Genomic DNA, 20133 nt, shown 5'->3' on the forward strand with positions numbered 1-20133 from the left:
TGGCCGTCAAATCACCACTGCACCGTTGGATGAAGATTATTAGTACGCCCTTCTCCGCATGTACAGGTCCCGTTAATTAATCAATCATCATCATAAATCTGAACTTTCCATCTTTCCTGCCCAGCGCGGGCTCGTGAATCATTCCGCACATGAAACACTTAAGGAAAGCAATCACATCTTTCAATCAATTTTGCTAAACTTGGAAGGCTATCACAAGGAAAGGAATTAACGTAGCTAAATATGTCTATCTTTATTTTCCTCGTTAATCTCGTACAATTCTATAGGAGAGCACAACTACAACAGATTTTTCTTCCGATTATTTCGTGATTCTCTTTCAATGCTCCGGGCTGACAGGCGGGATTTGATAGATTCTTTAGTTGCAATATCGATAGACCAACAAACAAACGCGCGATGGTGATCTTCACCACCACCATACGACCCGGGGCCTCACGCCCTTGCCTGTCGTAGGCTGCCGCCCGAAGCAGAACGCAGAGGGCCCTCAAACATGGCGACGTCGTCATCCGCCGGGAGCGGTAATGCGGCAGCCGCCACAGGTCCTTGCCACTGGCTGGCATGGTCGACAGTGGATCCCCATGGACGTTTGTGTCAGGTGCTTGTTTACAGACTGATCAAGAGCATTACGATCGACAAGTACCAAAGCTTGCAATCTCAGTATTCTGTCTCTTTCCCTTTCTTGGCACGTATTTTTTATTGTTTTCAGACCAATTATATTTCTCTCTCAATCAAGTGCTCATGTTCAGCTTCCTACAGGATGAAGACAAGGTAGATTACTGATGATCATTATGGGCGTGGCGGTGGGAGTTTTCTCGGCAACGGACGTTGTTGGGCTCGCCGTCGTGTACGGTACGCGACAGGCTGACTACTATGTGTGCCTCTAGCTCGTTTGTGCATGAGAAATCCCAAGTCCAAGCAAGCCAACCTGTCTTTTTTGCTTCTAATATTAGTTGTTGCAGACCAGCAGCTTGATGAAAGGTCAATAAGAGATACGTCCGTCATTTTCCATTAGTTCCATCGTTACATGAGCAAATCTGGCATTAAATTTAATGGGATCTCTTTAGGTACGATGAAACCTGTCTGATTTTCATACAATAGTAATCTGCCATACATGACGAGACAGTGGTTCAATCCAGCGACGCATGTCCATCGTCGAACAAAAACCGTACGAGAATGGTTGTACGCATAGCACGGCTCTAAATTTAATGATTTTAATTTATACTGATTGTTCATGTGAGTAGAGTCCCAGTTTTAACTGCAACTATTTGGCATTGAACGCCAGACAAATATCCGATCCATGACCATGCATTTACTTTTGGAATGTCTTTTTTACATCTTACCATAGCTGATTTACAAGTGGTTCATGAACATGATCACACATTTTATTAGTTTATGCTGATCCTCAATTTACCGTGATGCATTGGGCCACCAGTATTTTCCACTTGTGTTCTTGTTAGCTTTGTCAAGTTAATCTTGGCATCACCATACATATTATTTGGTAAGAATTTTACGATCACTTCATTAAGGTTCTCTTTCACCTGCAAAATTTACCTAAGAGGTGTTACCACATGCCACACTTTGCTGGTTTGGCCCCCATCCGCCTCGCCGACCACTATATATGCGGGTGTTTTGGCGATTTGGGCCGCGGTATGGATACATTTTCCGGGCCAGGCCACCGATGCGGGATCTGGTCTGGCCCAAAAAACGGCCGCAACCCCCATATCGGCCCGCCGCCACGTATCCAGGTTGATATGGGGGATCTGCTAGAGTTGCTCTTATTGGCTTTGTTTCTGTTCTAGCTCATGACCAGTTGCTGAAATTTCTGCCTACTGAATTTCTAATGCTGTCACAGATTGTTCCAGATCCAGCAGACATAATGTCATTCCCCATTGTTGGTGATGCTGAAAATGACCACAACTCCCTGGATCTCCCGATAGCAACCAAGCATTATGTGTCAATGCCAAACTTTTGTATGCCAAGGTTGGTACTTTTGTTAAACCAGCTTTGAAGAAATAATCCCTAAATATAATTCAGTGTTCCCGTTGTCTTTTTTGGCGAACCATCAAATAAAGAAAAACCACTAGAAACCATTGCTTACAGTTTGCTACAACTCCTGATTATATCATGCACCTTTTGCGCATTTAGTAAGCTTCCTGCAATATCTCTGTTCTGATAATTATATGACATGCCTCATTTTTAGTCGTGATAAAATGGTTGGAGTTAGTCTGTTTGCAAAGTAAGCGCATTTGGGACCACCTTCTGTTTAGATAGAAGACAGACTGGAGTTTCTCCTATAAATGTTGCAAGACTACTCAGCCATCCAAGGGGTCTGAGAGGGGCAAAACAATCTTGGTCGCTCGTTTCTACTGCTACAGTGATTTTTACACCCCACTTTCTACCTCAGCCGTTAGATTCAGTAATTTCTTTCTCACCCTTCCCTGCTCATTCTGAGTTTGTGACGCCTGGGCCCGTGCGTGCTTGGGGCCACTCGTCTGGGACTACGAGCGTTCCTGCTCGCGTCCGCGAGAAACCCAAAAACGGTGAAACCCTAGCCATCTGAGAGCCTCTCTCTCCTCTCCAATCCCTTGCCCACTCTTCTCCCCGAATCCCCGCTCCTCTCCTCCTCCCGAATCCGCCGCCTCCTCTGGCTTTCTCTCCCGCTGTGCTGGTCGTGGACGGTGAGCGGCGGGCGCGGGCGGCTTCCCGGAGGAGTCTAGCGGCGCGGGCGGCGAGGCGAGGAGACTGGCTCAGAGGTCGAGCTCGCGCCGTCTCACCCTCCCGAGGAGGCGGGCTCGAATCCGTCCAGAGGAGGTGGAGGATCGTCCCGTTTTTTAGCTCGGCGGCGCGGAGTGTGAGCGGCGGGCGAGAGCGGCGTCCCGGAGGAGGCCGGCGTTGCGGGTGCAGAGGGGATTGAGGCGGCGACCCGCCGGCTCAGAGGTCGAGCTCGCGCCGTGTCGCCCTTCTGGCCGGGCGCGCTTGAGGCGCGCTGGAGGCGGTTGGCCGCGTGGGGAGGCCGCCGGGCGCGTCGGTGGGGTCCCGCTCCGGCCCGTCCGCATTCTCCTCTCCGTGGTGAGCTGCTCCTCCCTAAGTACGAGCGCTGAGATGACCTCCCCTTCAACCACGAGCCTGGCCTGTGCGGAGCGTCCTGGAGTGCGACGAGTGCGGAGCCTGGCCATGGCGTTGTGCGCAGCCCCGAGTGCGACGGGTGCTCCTTCCCGACCATGAGCAGCTAACCGCCTTCTCCGCCCTCCTCCCATCCGCGAGTGGCCGTCGATCTGGAGCTACACACTGGTGAGCACTAGAAATCTGGACTCCATTTTGTGATCCCGTCCATCCCATCCATCCCTTTCTCTGAATAATTGTTTTTGCAGTTGAGGGCATTAGAGGTTGTTAGTGTGATGTATGGATCTGGAGGTTGTTGATGTACTGCAAGAATGTAGATGCACTACTAAAAGATTTAGCAAAAGGATCTGTTCTAACACTTATTGATCTATTGGTGCAGGTTTGTCGTTTCTCTGTTGGTTTGCTTGAGTTGTGTTTTGGTTTTGCGTGCTGGCGTTTCATAGGTGTGCAGCCAAAGCTGCAATCATGGTAAGAGCTTAATTAAGAGGTTCCACTAGCCTAATTATATTCTCAAGGCATCCTAAATTTTGGGCAGCTAGCACTAGCTCATGCAATTGCTGAATTGTTTGCTCCCTATTTTGCTCAGAGGTAGGTTATGCCAAATTTGTTTCTCAATTTATTTTTCATTTTTATCTTGTATTTGGTCAATAGCATGTTGTAGCACCTAACCTTTTTGAGTAAAAATCTGGAATCTGAGTGATATGCACAAACTAACTTTTATTCACTTCCATCTGCTTGTCAGACTGGAATTATTTTGCTTGGGAATTAGCAGAAGGGGACAACACGGGACAAGGGGCCTGGTGTCAGCATTCGTGTCCTGTTCTACCCCAACCCGGAGCATGGCGACGACGGTCTCTTCTGTGGCGCTTTCTATCCCCATCAGCCTTGCGGCCAGGAGCAGCAGCTTGAGGTATGCCAGTTTACTCGACTCGTCAGCCGTGGAGATGACGAGGTCATGGCATATTTGTGACCTAAATAAAAATGTTGTTTGATCCTTGGTTAGTTTCAAGGTTTTCAAAGCATTTATAAAAGCACACATCTTAATTATTTTGGCACTGCCTTGCTTGATAGTGCTTAATAGTATGTATAATACGTAATGAGAAACATATTAGCCTGGTACAGTGTTTGGCCTGATTTGAATCTGGTATGATCGATAGTCATCATGGCTCTAACCTAAGAAAAATACCAATGGGCTTCATTTTGTGACTCGTAAAGTTAAATGATGCTTATACATGTTATACGGGTATGGTGTTTTGCTTCATTAAGAGCTTCTCTGGTCAATAATACCACCATGTTTCTGTTGACCATATGCTTACATGAGGGCTGCTGATACGTCTCCGACGTATCGATAATTTCTTATGTTTCATGCTACATTATTGATGATATCTACATGTTTTATACACATTATATGTCGTATTTATGCATTTTCCGGCACTAACCTATTAACAAGATGCCGAAGAGCCAGTTGTTGTTTTCTGCTGTTTTTGGTTTCAGAAATCCTACAAAGGAAATATTCTCGGAATTGGACGAAATCAACGCCCAGGGTCCTATTTTTGCACGAAGCTTCCAGAAGACCGAGGGGGAAAGGAAGTGGGGCCACGAGGCGCCGCCACACTAGGGCGGCGCGGCCCAAGCCCTGGCCGCGCCGGCCTGGCGTGTGGGGCCCTCGTGTGGCCCCCCGCGTTGCCCTTCCGCCTACTTAAAGTCTTCTTCGCGAAACCCTCTGTACCGAGAGCCACGATACGGAAAACCTTACTGAGACGCCGCCGCCGCCAATCCCATCTCGGGGGATTCTGGAGATCACCTTCGGCACCCTGCCGGAGAGGGGAATCATCTCCCGGAGGACTCTTCACCGCCATGGTCGCCTCCGGAGTGATGAGTGAGTAGTTCACCCCTGGACTATGGGTCCATAGCAGTAGCTAGATGGTTGTCTTCTCCTCATTGTGCTTCATTGTTGGATCTTGTGAGCTGCCTAACATGATCAAGATCATCTATCTGTAATACTATATGTTGTGTTTGTCGGGATCCGATGGATAGAGAATACTATGTTATGTTAATTATCAAGTTATTACCTATGTGTTGTTTATGATCTTGCATGCTCTCCGTTACTAGTAGAGGCTCTGGCCAAGTTTTTGCTCTTAACTCCAAGAGGGAGTATTTATGCTCGATAGTGGGTTCATGCCTCCATTAAATCTGGGACAGTGACGAGAAAGTTCTAAGGTTGTGGATGTGCTTGTTGCCACTAGGGATAAAACATTGATGCTATGTCTAAGGATGTAGTTATTGATTACATTACGCACCATACTTAATGCAATTGTCTGTTGTTTTGCAACTTAATACTAGAAGGGGTTCGGATGATAACCTCGAAGGTGGACTTTTTAGGCATAGATGCATGTCTGGATAGCGGTCTATGTACTTTGTCGTAATGCCCAATTAAATCTCACTATATTTATCATATCATGTATGTGCATTGTTATGCCCTCTCTATTTGTCAATTGCCCGACTGTAATTTGTTCACCCAACATGCTTTTATCTTATGGGAGAGACACCTCTAGTGAACTGTGGACCCCGGTCCTATACTTTACATCGCATACAATCTACTGCAATACTTGTTTTACTGTTTTCTGCAAACAATCATCTTCCACACAATACGGTTAATCCTTTGTTACAGCAAGCCGGTGAGATTGACAACCTCATCTGTTTCGTTGGGGCAAAGTACTTTGGTTGTGTTGTGAAGGTTCCACGTTGGCGCCGGAATCCCCGGTGTTGCGCCGCATTACATTCCGCCACCATCAACCTTCAACGTGCTTCTTGGCTCCTCCTGGTTCGATAAACCTTGGTTTCTTTCTGAGGGAAAACTTGCTACTGTCTGCATCACACCTTCCTCTTGGGGTTCCCAACGGACGTGTGTCAACTGCACGTATCAAGCTCTTTTTCTGGCGCCGTTGCCTGGGAGATCAAGACACGCTGCAAGGGGAGTCTCCACTTCCCAATCTCTTTACTTTGTTTTTGTCTTGCTTTATTTTATTTACTACTTTGTTTGCTGCACTTATATCAAAACACAAAAAAATTAGTTGCTAGCTTTACTTTATTTACTGTCTTGCACTCTATATCAAAAACACAAAAAAAATTAGTTACTTGCATTTATTTTGTCTAGTTTGCTTTATTTACTACTGCTAAAATGGCCACTCCTGAAAATACTAAGTTGTGTGACTTCAAAACCACAAATAATAATGATTTCCTATGCACACCTATTGCTCCACCTGCTACTACAGCGGAATTCTTTGAAATTAAACCTGCTTTCTCGAATCTTGTTATGCGAGAGCAATTTTCTAGTGTTAGTTCCGATGATGCTTGCTGCCCATCTTAATAATTTTGTTGAACTATGTGAAATGCAAAAGTATAAGGATGTAGATGGTGATATTATAAAATTAAAATTGTTTCCTTTCTCATTAAGAGGAAGAGCTAAAGACTGGTTGCTATCTCTGCCTAAGAATAGTATTGATTCATGGACTAAATGCAAGGATGCTTTTATTGGTAGATATTACCCCCTGCTAAAATTATATCTTTGAGGAGTAGCATAATTAATTTTAAACAATTGGATAATGAACATGTTGCTCAAGCATGGGAGAGAATGAAATCTTTGGTAAAGAATTGCCCAACCCATGGACTGACTACTTGGATGATCATCCAAACCTTCTATGCAGGACTAAATTTTTCTTCGCAGAATTTATTGGATTCAGCTGCTGGAGGTACCTTTATGTCCATCACTTTGGGGGCGGCTACAAAGCTTCTTGATGATATGATGATAAATTACTCTGAATGGCACACGGAAAGAGCTCCACAAGGTAAGAAGGTAAATTTTGTTGAAGAAACCTCCTCCTTGAGTGATAAGATTGATGTGATTATGTCTATGCTTGTGAATGGTAGATCTAATGTTGATCCAAATAATATTCCTTTAGCTTCATTGGTTGCTCAAGAAGAAAATGTTGATGTGAATTTCATTAAAAACAATAATTTCAACAACAATGCTTATAGGAACAATTCTGGTAATAACTATAGGCCATATCCTTCTGCTAATGGTAATGGTTATGGTAATTCTTATGGGAATTCTTACAACAATAATAGGAGTGTACTCCCTGGTCTTGAAGCCATGCTTAAAGAATTTATTAGTACACAAACTGCTTTTAACAAATATGTTGAGGAAAAGCTTGATAAAATTGATATCCTTGCTTCTAGAGTTGATAGAGATGGCTCTGATGTTGATCTTTTGAAATCGAAAGTTATGCCTAATAGGGATATTGAAAATAAAAAATTTACTACAGCAAATGCCATCCAAGTTAGAATTAATGAGAATATAAGATTAATGGATGAATTGCGTGCTAGGTGGGATAGAGAAGAAAATGAAAAACTAGCTAAAGAGAATAATGTAGCTAAAGTTTGGACTATTACCACCACAAGTAATGTTGATTCCTCACATGTTGCTGCACCTCCTACTATCAATGGTAAAATAATTGGTGTTGGCAATGTTTACGCTCCTAGTGCAAAGCGTACAAAACTGCCTGAAATTGCTAAAACTGCTGAAATCGCTTGTGATAAAACTGCTGAAATTTTTTCCAACCTTGGGGACAATGATACCATTGCTGTAGCTCATAATGATTTAGATTTTTATGATTGTCACATCTCTGAAGTTATAAAGTTATTACAAAAACTTGCTAAGAGTCCTAATGCTAGTGCTATAAATTTGGCCTTTACAAAACATATTACAAATGCTCTCATAAAAGCTAGAGAAGAGAAACTAAAACTTGAAACCTCTATTCCTAGGAAGTTAGAAGATGGTTGGGAGCCCATCATTAAAATGAGGGTCAATGATTTTTATTGTAATGCTTTATGTGATCTTGGTGCAAGTATTTCTGTTATGCCTAAGAAAGTCTATGATATGATTGACTTGCCACCATTGAAAAATTGTTATTTGGATGTTAATCTCGCTGATAATGCTAAAAAGAAACCTTTGGGGAGAGTTGGTAATATTCATATTATGGTTAACAATAACCTTGTCCCCGTTGATTTTGTTGTCTTGGATATTGAATGCAATGCATCTTGCCCCATTATATTGGGAAGACCTTTTCTTCGAACCGTTGGTGCTACTATTGATATGAAGGAAGGTAATATTAAATATCAATTTCCTCTCAAGAAAGGTATGGAACACTTCCCTAGAAAAAGAATGAAGTTAACTTATGATTCTATTATTAGAGCAAATTATGATGTTGATGCTTCATCTCTTGATAATACTTGATTTACACTTTCTGCGCCTAGCTGAAAGGCGTTAAAGAAAAGCCCTTATGGGAGACAACCCATGTTTTTACTACAGTACTTTGTTTTATATTTGAGTCTTGGAAGTTGTTTACTACTGTAGCAACCTCTCCTTATCTTAGTTTTGTGCTTTGTTGTGCCAAGTAAATTCTTTGATAGTAAAGTGAATACTAGATTTGGATTACTGCGCAGTTATAGATTTCTCCGCTGTCATGAATTTCGACCTGCCTCCCTGTAGGTAGCTCAGAAAATTAAGCCAATTTACGTGTGTGATCCTCAGATATGTACGCAACTTTCATTTAATTTGGGCATTTTCATTTGAGCAAGTCTGGTTCCTTAATAAAATCCATCTTTACGGACTGTTCTGTTTTGACAGATTCTGCCTTTTATTTCGCATTGCCTCTTTTGCTATGTTGGATGAATTTCTTTGCTCCATTAATGTCCAGTAGCTTTATGAAATATCCAGAAGTGTTAAGAATGATTGTGTCACCTCTTAACATGTTAATTTTATTGTCCACTAACCCTCTAATGAGTTGTTTCAAGTTTGGTGTGGAGGAAGTTTTCAAGGATCAAGAGAGGAGAATGATGCAATATGATCAAGGAGAGTGAAAGCTCTAAGCTTGGGGATGCCCCGGTGGTTCACCCCTGCATATTCTAAGAAGACTCAAGCGTCTAAGCTTGGGGATGCCCAAGGCATCCCCTTCTTCATCGACAACATTATTAGGTTCCTCCCCTGAAACTATATTTTTATTCCATCACATCTTATGTGCTTTGCTTGGAGCGTCGGTTTGTTTTTGTTTTTGTTTGAATAAAATGGATCCTAGCATTCATTGTGTGGGAGAGAGACACGCTCCGCTGTTGCATATGGACAAATATGTCCTTAGGCTTTACTCATAGTATTCAAGGCGAAGGTTGAATCTTCTTCGTTAAATTGTTATATGGTTGGAATCGGGAAATGCTACATGTAGTAATTCTAAAATGTCTTGAATAATTTGATACTTGGCAATTTTTGTGCTCATGTTTAAGCTCTTGCATCATATACTTTGCACCAATTAATGAAGGAATACGAAGAGCTTGCTAAAATTTGGTTTGCATATTTGGTCTCTCTAAAGTCTAGATAATTTCTAGTATTGAGTTTTGAACAACAAGGAAGACGGTGTAGAGTCTTATAATGTTTACAATATGTCTTTTATGTGAGTTTTGCTGCACCGTTCATCCTTGTGTTTGTTTCAAATAACCTTGCTAGCCTAAACCTTGTATCGAGAGGGAATACTTCTCATGCATCCAAAATCCTTGAGCCAACCACTATGCCATTTGTGTCCACCATACCTACCTACTACATGGTATTTCTCCACCATTCCAAAGTAAATTGCTTGAGTGCTACCTTTAAAAATCCATCATTCGCCTTTACAATATACTAGTTGAATGCCCGTGCGTTGCTACGGTTTCTCAATTTTAACGACAATCCCCAGTTTGCAACCGTGCATTCCCACCACTGAGTTGAACCCTTGCCCCCATGAGAATCATATGTGCACCCTTGCCCCCATGAGAATCATGTGTGCACCCTTGCCCCCATGAGAATCATGTGTGCACCCTTGCCCTACCTCCAACTCCTTAACGCCCATTGATGCATGGTCGGTCTGGTGCAAGCTTGCCACCCTCTCTCCGCTGGAGCTAGGCGGCCTTGGAGCTTGGCCCGAAGGTAGTGTCCGCGTGCCCCGAGCGTGGCAGCGCCCACTATCGCGTCCATTCAGGCATATAATTTTAGAGTGGCAGTAGGAACCATGATCTCAAAGAGAAGGTGCTTCTAGCGGCCAGCAACCGGGAGCCCTCGTCTATCCATCCGTCCATTCAACATACCAACACCATCAGCTAGAGAGAGTTGTTGAGAGCATGCTGATAGATTTCTCCTATGTCGTATTGTCATATGTTGCCTTCTCCTCTCGGTTTCTCTTCATGTGACCCTTCCGAGAGTCCTCCATCTATCCCTATCTCTCCCAATTTCGGAATCCTCTAGAGAGGATTTCATGGAGCCGATTCTAGTTCTCTCCATGAGGGCGGGGTAACGAAGACCACCACCAGCACCTACGGCAGGCGCCCACCAGCTCCTCCTCGGTACATCCACGCTGCCATTCTTGCGTTGCGACAAGCTCCTCCCGCCCATTCCCCTCCCGCTGGGTACGGCCGTCACCATCTTGGTCGATCCTGTCGTCCACGTGAGTTGCACATAAATCTTGGAAGGCAAGATATTTTATAAGGAACCGTCCATGGATCACTTTGTTCCAACGATTCGAGGATATGCTATCTATAACGACCGTGCTCTAAGGTGGAGTAAAGCTACAAAAAAAATTATGCACAACCCAATATTTGTTGAAAGCAGTTGTATTAAAGTTCTTGCAAATTCAAACTACAGAGTCCATACGATAAAAAAGGTTGTACATCTAGCAACATATTTTCGATTTGAATTTGATAGCATAAACCTATAAAAAGTGATGGATTATTTTGTGGATCAACCTTGGGGACAACATTTGCCGAGCGTGAAGAGTCAACACAGACGATCTCCTGAGTCTTGTGTGGCGTCGAGCTGCGTGCAAGCCGTTTCATGTGCGTGGCAGAGTGTTTGGTGAGAACAGAGAAGGAGAGTGGGTGGTGACATTGTACGCCTCTAGGCCATCCACCCGGGGAGAGGGCGACATCAGGGTTGAGGTGGGGCAGTCTGCATCCTCCGATCCCCTCAAGAGGAAGGCGGCATGTTGGGGGATGGGCAGAAGAGACCTCTCTTCTGCCCTTCCATGCGTTCCCGAGCATCGCAACTGTGTCCTGATGTCGCTGGCGCATGAACGGCAACGGAATCGAGTCAGTGTTATGTATCAAGTCAGTTTTCCTCCTACCGTACAAAAATCGCATGAACAAGATCGTATTATCGAAGAACTGTGCATCCATACCAATGTTGTAGTGCAGCAGCTCCTCCTGCAAACTAATTGTAGAATGCATGGCTATGTAAAATTAGTCTAGCAGAGAGAGTACGCAACCTGAATGTTCCTCGTTTTATACATGTTTATTCTGTAACAGTTTCATACATCTACGTCATCTCCTGTATGTTGGTGCCGCCACGCTCGCCCTGCACGCTAAGGTCGCCGCCCGCAGCAACATGCCGACCATCATGCTCTTCTAGCGCCATTGGCACGTCGCCGCGCTCGTCCTGGACGTGAAGGCCGCCGCCCGCAGCAACATGTAGATCATCATCCTCGTCCAGCACCACGGAAAGGCCGCCGCCCTTGTCCAGCACGGGAAGTCCGGCGCCCATGCCATGTTGGACGCCACGCTCGTCCAGAAGCGCGAGAACGCCTATGTGCTCGCCCAGCACGGGATGTTCGCCGCCCATGCCATGCTGGACGTCGCACGCGCCCACTGTCTCAAGAACGCGGCCACGCTCGCCCTGCACGGTGTCGACGATGCCCGCAACACTACTCCCCATCAGTCCCTGCTCTACCATGTGCATGCCTTGGCCGGTCGACGACATGGAGACCGCCGGCCACGCCAGGAACGCCGCTAACACCACGAGGGCCGCCTCCCGCACCATCGTCCTTGGTTCAGATTGGTCACGGGGGAGATGGGAAACGCCAAGAGAAGCGGTTGAGTTCGGGAAGAAGACTGAATAATGACGCCGGCGTGAGAAATCCCTTTCATCTACCCGGCGAGCGAGGCACCGTAATTTGCTACTCGAAAATGGAAGGAGCAGCTGCGACTCAATGAATTGCTAGCGACTTTTCAGGAAAGGTTTAGCGAGAAAGGCAAGCATTTGATGCACGTATGGAAAACGTCCGGGAATTATGTCTCAATTTAATTCAGATCGTTGTTAACCCGGAAGGCAGGGATTGTATGCAACTTTTTTTTGTCGAGCGGGGGCTGGGCTGGTCAAGGCAAAAACAAAATCCGATGGTGTTAGTTGTTGAGATTACATTGGATGGACAGGATGGCTTCAATGACGACCACCAAAGTGCGTTGAGTGTCAAACGACCAACTCCCATTTAATAGTAAAGATAGCTCATGGGACAAAATAGCCTAAAAACTATTGTGGTATTGAATATGTACTTATGCACGTTATCTCTTATTAAGTTGCTTGTTGTGCGATAACCATGTTCCTGGGGACGCCATCAACTCTTTGTTGAATATCATGTGAGTTGCTATGCATGTCCGTCTTGTCTGAAGTAAGAGAGATCTACCACCTTAATGGTTGGAGCATGCATATTGTTAGAGAAGAACATTGGGCCGCTAACTAAAGCCATGAATTATGGTGGAAGTTTCAGTTTTGGACATATATCCTCAATCTCATATGAGAACACTAATTGTTGCCACATGCTTATGCATTAAAGAGGAGTCCATTATCTGTTGTCCATGTTGTCCCGGTATGGATGTCTAAGTTGAGAATAATCAAAAGCGAGAAATCCAAAATGCGAGCTTTCTCCTTAGACCTTTGTACAGGCGGCATGGAGGTACCCCTTTGTGACACTTGGTTAAAACATGTCTATTGCGATTATCCGGTAGTCCAAGCTAATTAGGACAAGGTGCGGGCACTATTAGTATACTATGCATGAGGCTTGCAACTTGTAAGATATAATTTACATAACTCATATGATTTATTACTACCGTTGACAAAATTGTTTCATGTTTTCAAAATAAAAGCTCTAGCACAAATATAGCAATCGATGCTTTCCTCTTTGAAGGACCTTTCTTTTACTTTTATGTTGAGTCAGTTCACCTATCTCTCTCCACCTTAAGAAGCAAACACTTGTGTGAACTATGCATTGATTCCTACATACTTGCATATTGCACTTGTTATATTACTCTATGTTGACAATTATCCATGAGATATACATGTTACAAGTTGAAAGCAACCGCTGAAACTTAATCTTCCTTTGTGTTGCTTCAATACCTTTACTTTGATTTATTGCTTTATGAGTTAACTCTTATGCAAGACTTATTGATGCTTGTTTTGAAGTACTATTCATGAAAAGTCTTTGCTTTATGATTCATTTGTTTACTCATGTCATTACCATTGTTTTGATCGCTGCATTCATTACATATTCTTACAATAGTATGATCAAGGTTATGATGGCATGTCACTCCAGAAATTATCTTTGTTATCGTTTACCTGCTCGGGACGAGCATTACTAAGCTTGGGGATGCTGATACGTCTCCGACGTATCGATAATTTCTTATGTTCCATGCTACATTATTGATGATATCTACATGTTTTATACACATTATATGTCGTATTTATGCATTTTCCGGCACTAACCTATTAACAAGATGCCGAAGAGCGAGTTGCTGTTTTCTGCTGTTTTTGGTTTCAGAAATCCTACAAATGAAATATTCTCGGAATTGGACGAAATCAACGCCCAGGGTCCTATTTTTGCACGAAGCTTCCAGAAGACCGAGGGGAAAGGAAGTGGGGCCACGAGGCGCCGCCACACTAGGGCGGCGCGGCCCAAGCCCCGGCCGCGCCGGCCCGGCGTGTGGGGCCCTCGTGGCCCCCCGCGTTGCCCTTCCGCCTACTTAAAGTCTTCGTCGCGAAACCTTCTGTACCGAGAGCCACGATACGGAAAACCTTACTGAGACGCCGCCGCCGCCAATCCCATCTCGGGGGATTCTGGAGATCACCTCCGGCACCCTGCCGGAGAGGGGAATCATCTCCCGGAGGACTCTTCACCGCCATGGTCGCCTCCGGAGTGATGAGTGAGTAGTTCACCCCTGGACTATGGGTCCATAGCAGTAGCTAGATGGTTGTCTTCTCCTCATTGTGCTTCATTGTTGGATCTTGTGAGCTGCCTAACATGATCAAGATCATCTATCCGTAATACTATATGTTGTGTTTGTCGGGATCCGATGGATAGAGAATACTATGTTATGTTAATTATCAAGTTATTACCTATGTGTTGTTTATGATCTTGCATGCTCTCCGTTATTAGTAGAGGCTCGGCCAAGTTTTTGCTCTTAACTCCAAGAGGGAGTATTTATGCTCGATAGTGGGTTCATGCCTCCATTAAATGCGGGACGATGATGCAGAAAGTTCTAAGGTTGTGGATGTGCTATTGCCACTAGGGATAAAACATTGATGCTATGTCTAAGGATGTAGGTATTGATTACATTACGCACCATACTTAATGCAATTGTCTGTTGTTTTGCAACTTAATACTGGAAGGGGTTCGGATGATAACCTGAAGGTGGACTTTTTAGGCATAGATGCATGCTGGATAGCGGTCTATGTACTTTGTCGTAATGCCCAATTAAATCTCACTATATTTATCATATCATGTATGTGCATTGTTATGCCCTCTCTATTTGTCAATTGCCCGACTGTAATTTGTTCACCCAACATGCTTTTATCTTATGGGAGAGACACCTCTAGTGAATTGTGGACCCCGGTCCTATTCTTTACATCGCATACAATCTATCGCAATACTTGTTTTACTTGTTTTTCGCAAACAATCATCTTCCACACAATACGGTTAATCCTTTGTTACAGCAAGCCGGTGAGATTGACAACCTCCACTGTTTCGTTGGGGCAAAGTACTTTGGTTGTGTTGTGCGGGTTCCACGTTGGCGCCGGAATCCCCGGTGTTGCGCCGCATTACATTCCGCCACCATCAACCTTCAACGTGCTTCTTGGCTCCTCCTGGTTCGATAAACCTTGGTTTCTTTCTGAGGGAAAACTTGCTACTGTCTGCATCACACCTTCCTCTTGGGGTTCCCAATGGACGTGTGTCAACTGCACGCATCAGCTGCCATGAAGCATCTCCATGTTGTACTCGTTCTGGTTGTAATTCTGAACTTTACTGCCTATAATATAATTTCTGTTGTGTTTTCATGGGTAGAGCAGGGCCAGAGTGCGTCACCGCCTTGACCAGATTTTGTCAACCTCCCTGTCGAGTTCCTACCGGAGATGCTTCACCGACTTAGAATCTTGCTATTGTTTCTTGTATGGGTTCTTACGGTCGGTTTGCAGGTTCGACATGCCAGTGCCGAGCAACACACCCGAGTTGAAGAAAGACCTTGAGAGTTTGCAGGTATGGTGGCATCTGGGTGAATAGTTTGCAGTGGTAGTACTTTTGTGTGAGGCTGCATTATGCAACCGTGGAAAACAGAAATATTTAATTGAGCACGTAGGAACAAGGTCCTAAATCCTGATGAGAAAGCATCAGCATTTTTATAGGCGTGTACTAGAATGTAGAGCATATATACTCATGGATTTGTCTTCTGCTTGTGTGTTATTCTCATAATAATAGCATGTTCCACCTGGACTAAATACAATTGTTTTCTTTACTTTGATCTCGGCAGCAGAGAAAATAGCAATTGAGGAAACATGAATGGTTTGGTGAACACTTATTACCATCCATATTTTATTGTCAACATGTACCGCCTTTGGAGGCTTATATGATAGTACTACAATTTTGTCTAACTGTGTTAATTCTAAGAAGAACTGAATATTATCATATTGCTTATCAAACTGTATCCGTACATGCTCCATTTTTCTCTTTAGATGCAAAAATGCCTTTATGTCCATGCAGTTTATATCATAGCTTACAAGCTTGTGAGCTGAATCTATTCAGCTCTAATGAGCACAAAGTGGCATGTGGTACTAATTTTATCTCTTCTAGATTTAGCTGGATTGTGTCTCGATGCTTATGTGATAAAGTGGGTGATTTTCAGAATATAGGTTGGTTGCAGAATTGGATTATTAAAGTTTATAAATTAAAGTCCATGACTCCTTGATTACTATAAGAATTAGATTTAGTTGAAATAATGGGATTGTGGCTCATTTAGAGATTTTGTTGCATCATCATTATTTGTCTAATGTTATGTGGTGGATTCATCTATCGTGTTGCATAGTCAGGCCTAATATTGGATGATTTGGATGATGCAGTGTCGGGCGGGAGCATGTGCTAGCGCGCCTCCGCGAGATGGGCGGTGGCATGGAGGATGACCGATGAGCGAGACTGAGGCGGACGGGACAATGGCGGTGACGGGTGAGAGGAGGCACCCCTTGAAGGGTGGCGACAGCCAGTCTTTGCACAAGGTCAGAGAAGAGCATCTCATTTGACGCAGCTGACCTCCTTCTCTCCCTGTGGGAGCATCATCTTCTCTTTATTTTTACTGAGTCCTTCTGATTCCTTCCTCCCAAATTTTATTTTATTTCACAGATAGAGTTTGGATGTCCAGGAGATTCACCGAGAGCGACAACAACCACCATTGGCCTTCGTGGACTCCGTCGCTGCCCCAGGTATGCTCATCCTCTTCTCTCTTTTCCTGTTTATTCTCATGTACTCTGTCCAACTCCATATGCTATTTCTCAAATATGTACGCCCTCTCGTCAGGCTATGGAATCCTCGAAGGTTGGGCAAGAACTGCAAATAAATAACCACAGTATATGGTTCTCATCCTCCCTCAACTCAGGTTTGTCTTTTTTTTTTTGCATATTTTTTGATTTCAACATAAGCCAGGCATGTAAATTCCCCACATCGTAATAACGTAGCCCTTGAGTTCGCACAATATCTTGAAACTGTCAATTTTTTTTTGCATCTGGATATGTGTTCCTCGATTCTTGTTGAACATGATCACGATGTTAAGAAACAACTACTCGTGTAATATAAAGAACTGAAGCTAACTGATAGATGGCTGACTTAAACACCTACTCGTGTACAGGTTACAGTTGCTGTATTGCAGTTACCTTCTTGGGCAGCTCTACCTCGGTCGTGAACTGTGATGGTTTTCCCTTGCTCCATTTGAGGTGAGAATGCTTCCATACAAGATACAACTACAAGCTACATTTTATAATCAAGGGAGTTATAATGCTGCTGTTGTTTTTGTATATTTAAGTCAAACAATTCGATGCCATAGTGTGATTTTTCTTTGGCATTAATATGTTTTTGAATTTCTTGGCAAGCTTACTTCCTTTGTTACAGACCAGGCAATATAGCTATTGTGTTTTTTTTTGCTTTGGCATCAGAGTTATTTGTGGATGCTATGCATTTGCGCTTATGCCATTAGCGGTTTTGGTTGATATCTTGGTTTGTTTTCTTCATGGGTGCGGGGTTCCAGAGTTAGAGCAGAGAGTTCAGCAGTGGTAGCGAATTGCATAGATGCCTTCAATTTTGCACTCCCTTCTTCCATACATTTATTTAGCCAATTGGATTGCCTCCGTTGGATGCTTTATCCATGAATTAAAGGGTTTATTCATGCCGAAAAGAAAGCATGTAACATAGTACATTGTTTGGTCCTATTTCACATTTTGAAATGTCGCTAGAGATTGGAAAACCATCCAACTACTACCCCACAGGTATAGCAGTGTACAATGAATTAACCAGGTTGCTTGCCTAATAAATAGATATTTGTTAGTTGGGTTCTGAAATAAACATGAGTGATTGAGATAAATAAGAGTTGAAATAAATATTTGTTAACTGGGTTTCTTGCCTAATGATGCTCACATGTTGAAAATTATTGCTCTTCGTTACTGAAATTTGGGTGCAGTATTCAAACAGAGAATTATGAGTGTTGCAGTGCAATATGGTGCCTGATCTGAAAAGTAATATTCTAAAAAACAGTTCCATAAAAATGGTGCAATATGTAGCAACGAAGAACTGATTTTATTTCCCCTTGAATGTCCTTTGAGCTTTTCCCTAGAATTGCTTACCTAGGCATTAAATAGTTTTCTGGAACATTACCTAGACATTAAATACTTTTCCCTAGACAATGTATCTTTTTTCTGGAACATTAGGATGCTCATGTGGCCTAAAATGCCACTATATGAGATAGTACTGCATGGCTAAGGTGCCTATGATGTAGACAATCCATTTTGCTTATTAGGTATTTGATAGTGCATGGCTCAGGTGCCTTTAGTTTTGCACTCCTGATCCAAATCTTAATTTATAAACTACTACCATGCATATGGAGGGGTTGAGATTTAGGCTTATGAGCTTTGACAGATCTAGCAGTTGAATATTCAAGAAAACTAAAAGCTTGGTTCAAACTTATTGAATAGGTATAGCTATTTTTTGTTTGTTTTGTCAGTATCATTTCGGGCTTCAGTTTGCTGAAAAAGACAATACAGTGAGCAATTTTCTACCATGAGATTATAGCATTGATGTCATAACGAGCAGGATGTCTCTTGTTTACTATGAAGAATGCTCTACTTATATACTCGATTTCTTCGATTTCAGTGGTGGTATGCTTATCATTTCTCCTTATCATTTTAGGCTTCAGCAACGACGAGCATGGCCAAGCTAGACACCAAGGTGAGCTCCTCCTAGCCATTCTCTCTCATTTTCTGTTCTCTCTGCCCTCGACCTCATTTCTCCTGTCCCTTTCTGTGGTGGTATTCTGAAATTTAATTAGTGCGGTCTTTTGGGAGACGCAAGCTGTAATCTTTCGACACTATCTTAGACAGTGATTTATTACTGCAGGAAAATTTCAGCACTGGTACTGGTTTTCAGAGTATGATTTAACTGTTTATATCGTGCCAGCTCCATGTAACATTAGCACCAAGCCTGTCTATGTAATGTCTGCCAGGATATTTGTGTATCCCCTGTTACATTTCTCCAATAGTCTTCCAGTCACGATGAAATGCAAAGAACCTTTTGGTTGCCCTTTCCTGACATTTTAGACATCTGATTGCTTGATTCTTTGGAGCCTTACATGCTGAATGTTCTTGGTTAATTATTTTCTAGACATTTTAGAAGTACTATGCTCATCTAATTTATTCTTTGGAGCCTCACATGCTGAATGTTCTTGGTTAATTCTTTTCTAGACATTTTAGAAGTACTATGCTCATTTGATTTATTCTTTGGAGCCTCACATGCTGAATGTTCTTGGTTAAATGACGTGATCCTCATGTGTCTAGGTAGATGATGTTTTGTGTCTCTCCACGGAATCTATGTTCTGAATTACTGTTGATCATTTCTTCGTTTTTCAGATATGCAAAAACGGCCCCAACCAGAGTTCAGGCCACCAAGGTTGTGGCCCATCTCGTGCAGCGATCATGTGTACATGGGGTCCTCGGTGGCGGTGGCAATTCTTTCCTGCATGGGGATTCTAGTAACTATTAGTTATACGGGAATATGTGCATTTCCCCCATGTTTTCTGTTTGAGGAGAGGTACAAAACAACTTACATATACTGCAACTTATTTTGCTTTACTGTTTAAATAAAAATTTGTCACTGCCTATGGCGGACACTCGAATGTATTGTTTCTGCTCCGTGTGTCAATATGTGTGCTCATGGAAGTTGGAGCACCGGATCTGCGAAATCTCGAAGTAAGTTTAGTGGCTCACCAATCATTTGAGCGCATGCCTGGTAAGTCTCCACCTGAGTCATCCATGACAGCCTGGCCTGGAGCTACGGCAGACGTGCAGGGACTTAGGGAGTTGGTGCAGCTGATATTTCTCTCCCTCGTGGTGCACACCCTTCCTTCTGTGGCCACTCCTATGTTACTTTTTCTGCCCCTCTTCCGATTTTGTACCTTCTCTCTTTTGTGTCTTTATACACATTTGCTTGTTAATCGACTCTTGTGTTTTTGATTGTTTTGCAACCTCACTTGTTGGTTCAGATATAAGAGTAACACCTCATAAAGGCGACAACAAAAAGTCCCTCATGTCCTCACTTCTGTGGTGGCGTATGCAATTTG

The 20133-nt window shown here is 43.4% G+C and overlaps 2 long non-coding RNA genes across 2 annotated transcripts; both read left to right on the top strand.

Moving 5' to 3' along the window:
- Positions 1-3278: 3278 nt before the first annotated feature.
- On the top strand, positions 3279-4102 carry LOC124682671. Its single transcript, XR_006996372.1, has 3 exons — positions 3279-3306; positions 3518-3606; positions 3881-4102. It is a non-coding gene; the product is annotated as an uncharacterized LOC124682671 (long non-coding RNA).
- A 12732-nt stretch (positions 4103-16834) lies between these two features.
- Positions 16835-19489, top strand: LOC124682672. The gene is made up of 4 exons (XR_006996373.1): positions 16835-16908; positions 17158-17242; positions 18708-18746; positions 19424-19489. It is a non-coding gene; the product is annotated as an uncharacterized LOC124682672 (long non-coding RNA).
- Positions 19490-20133: the final 644 nt, after the last annotated feature.

This window comes from Lolium rigidum, chromosome 1 (genome assembly GCF_022539505.1).
Source record: "Lolium rigidum isolate FL_2022 chromosome 1, APGP_CSIRO_Lrig_0.1, whole genome shotgun sequence".
NCBI classification, from domain to species: domain Eukaryota; kingdom Viridiplantae; phylum Streptophyta; class Magnoliopsida; order Poales; family Poaceae; genus Lolium; species Lolium rigidum.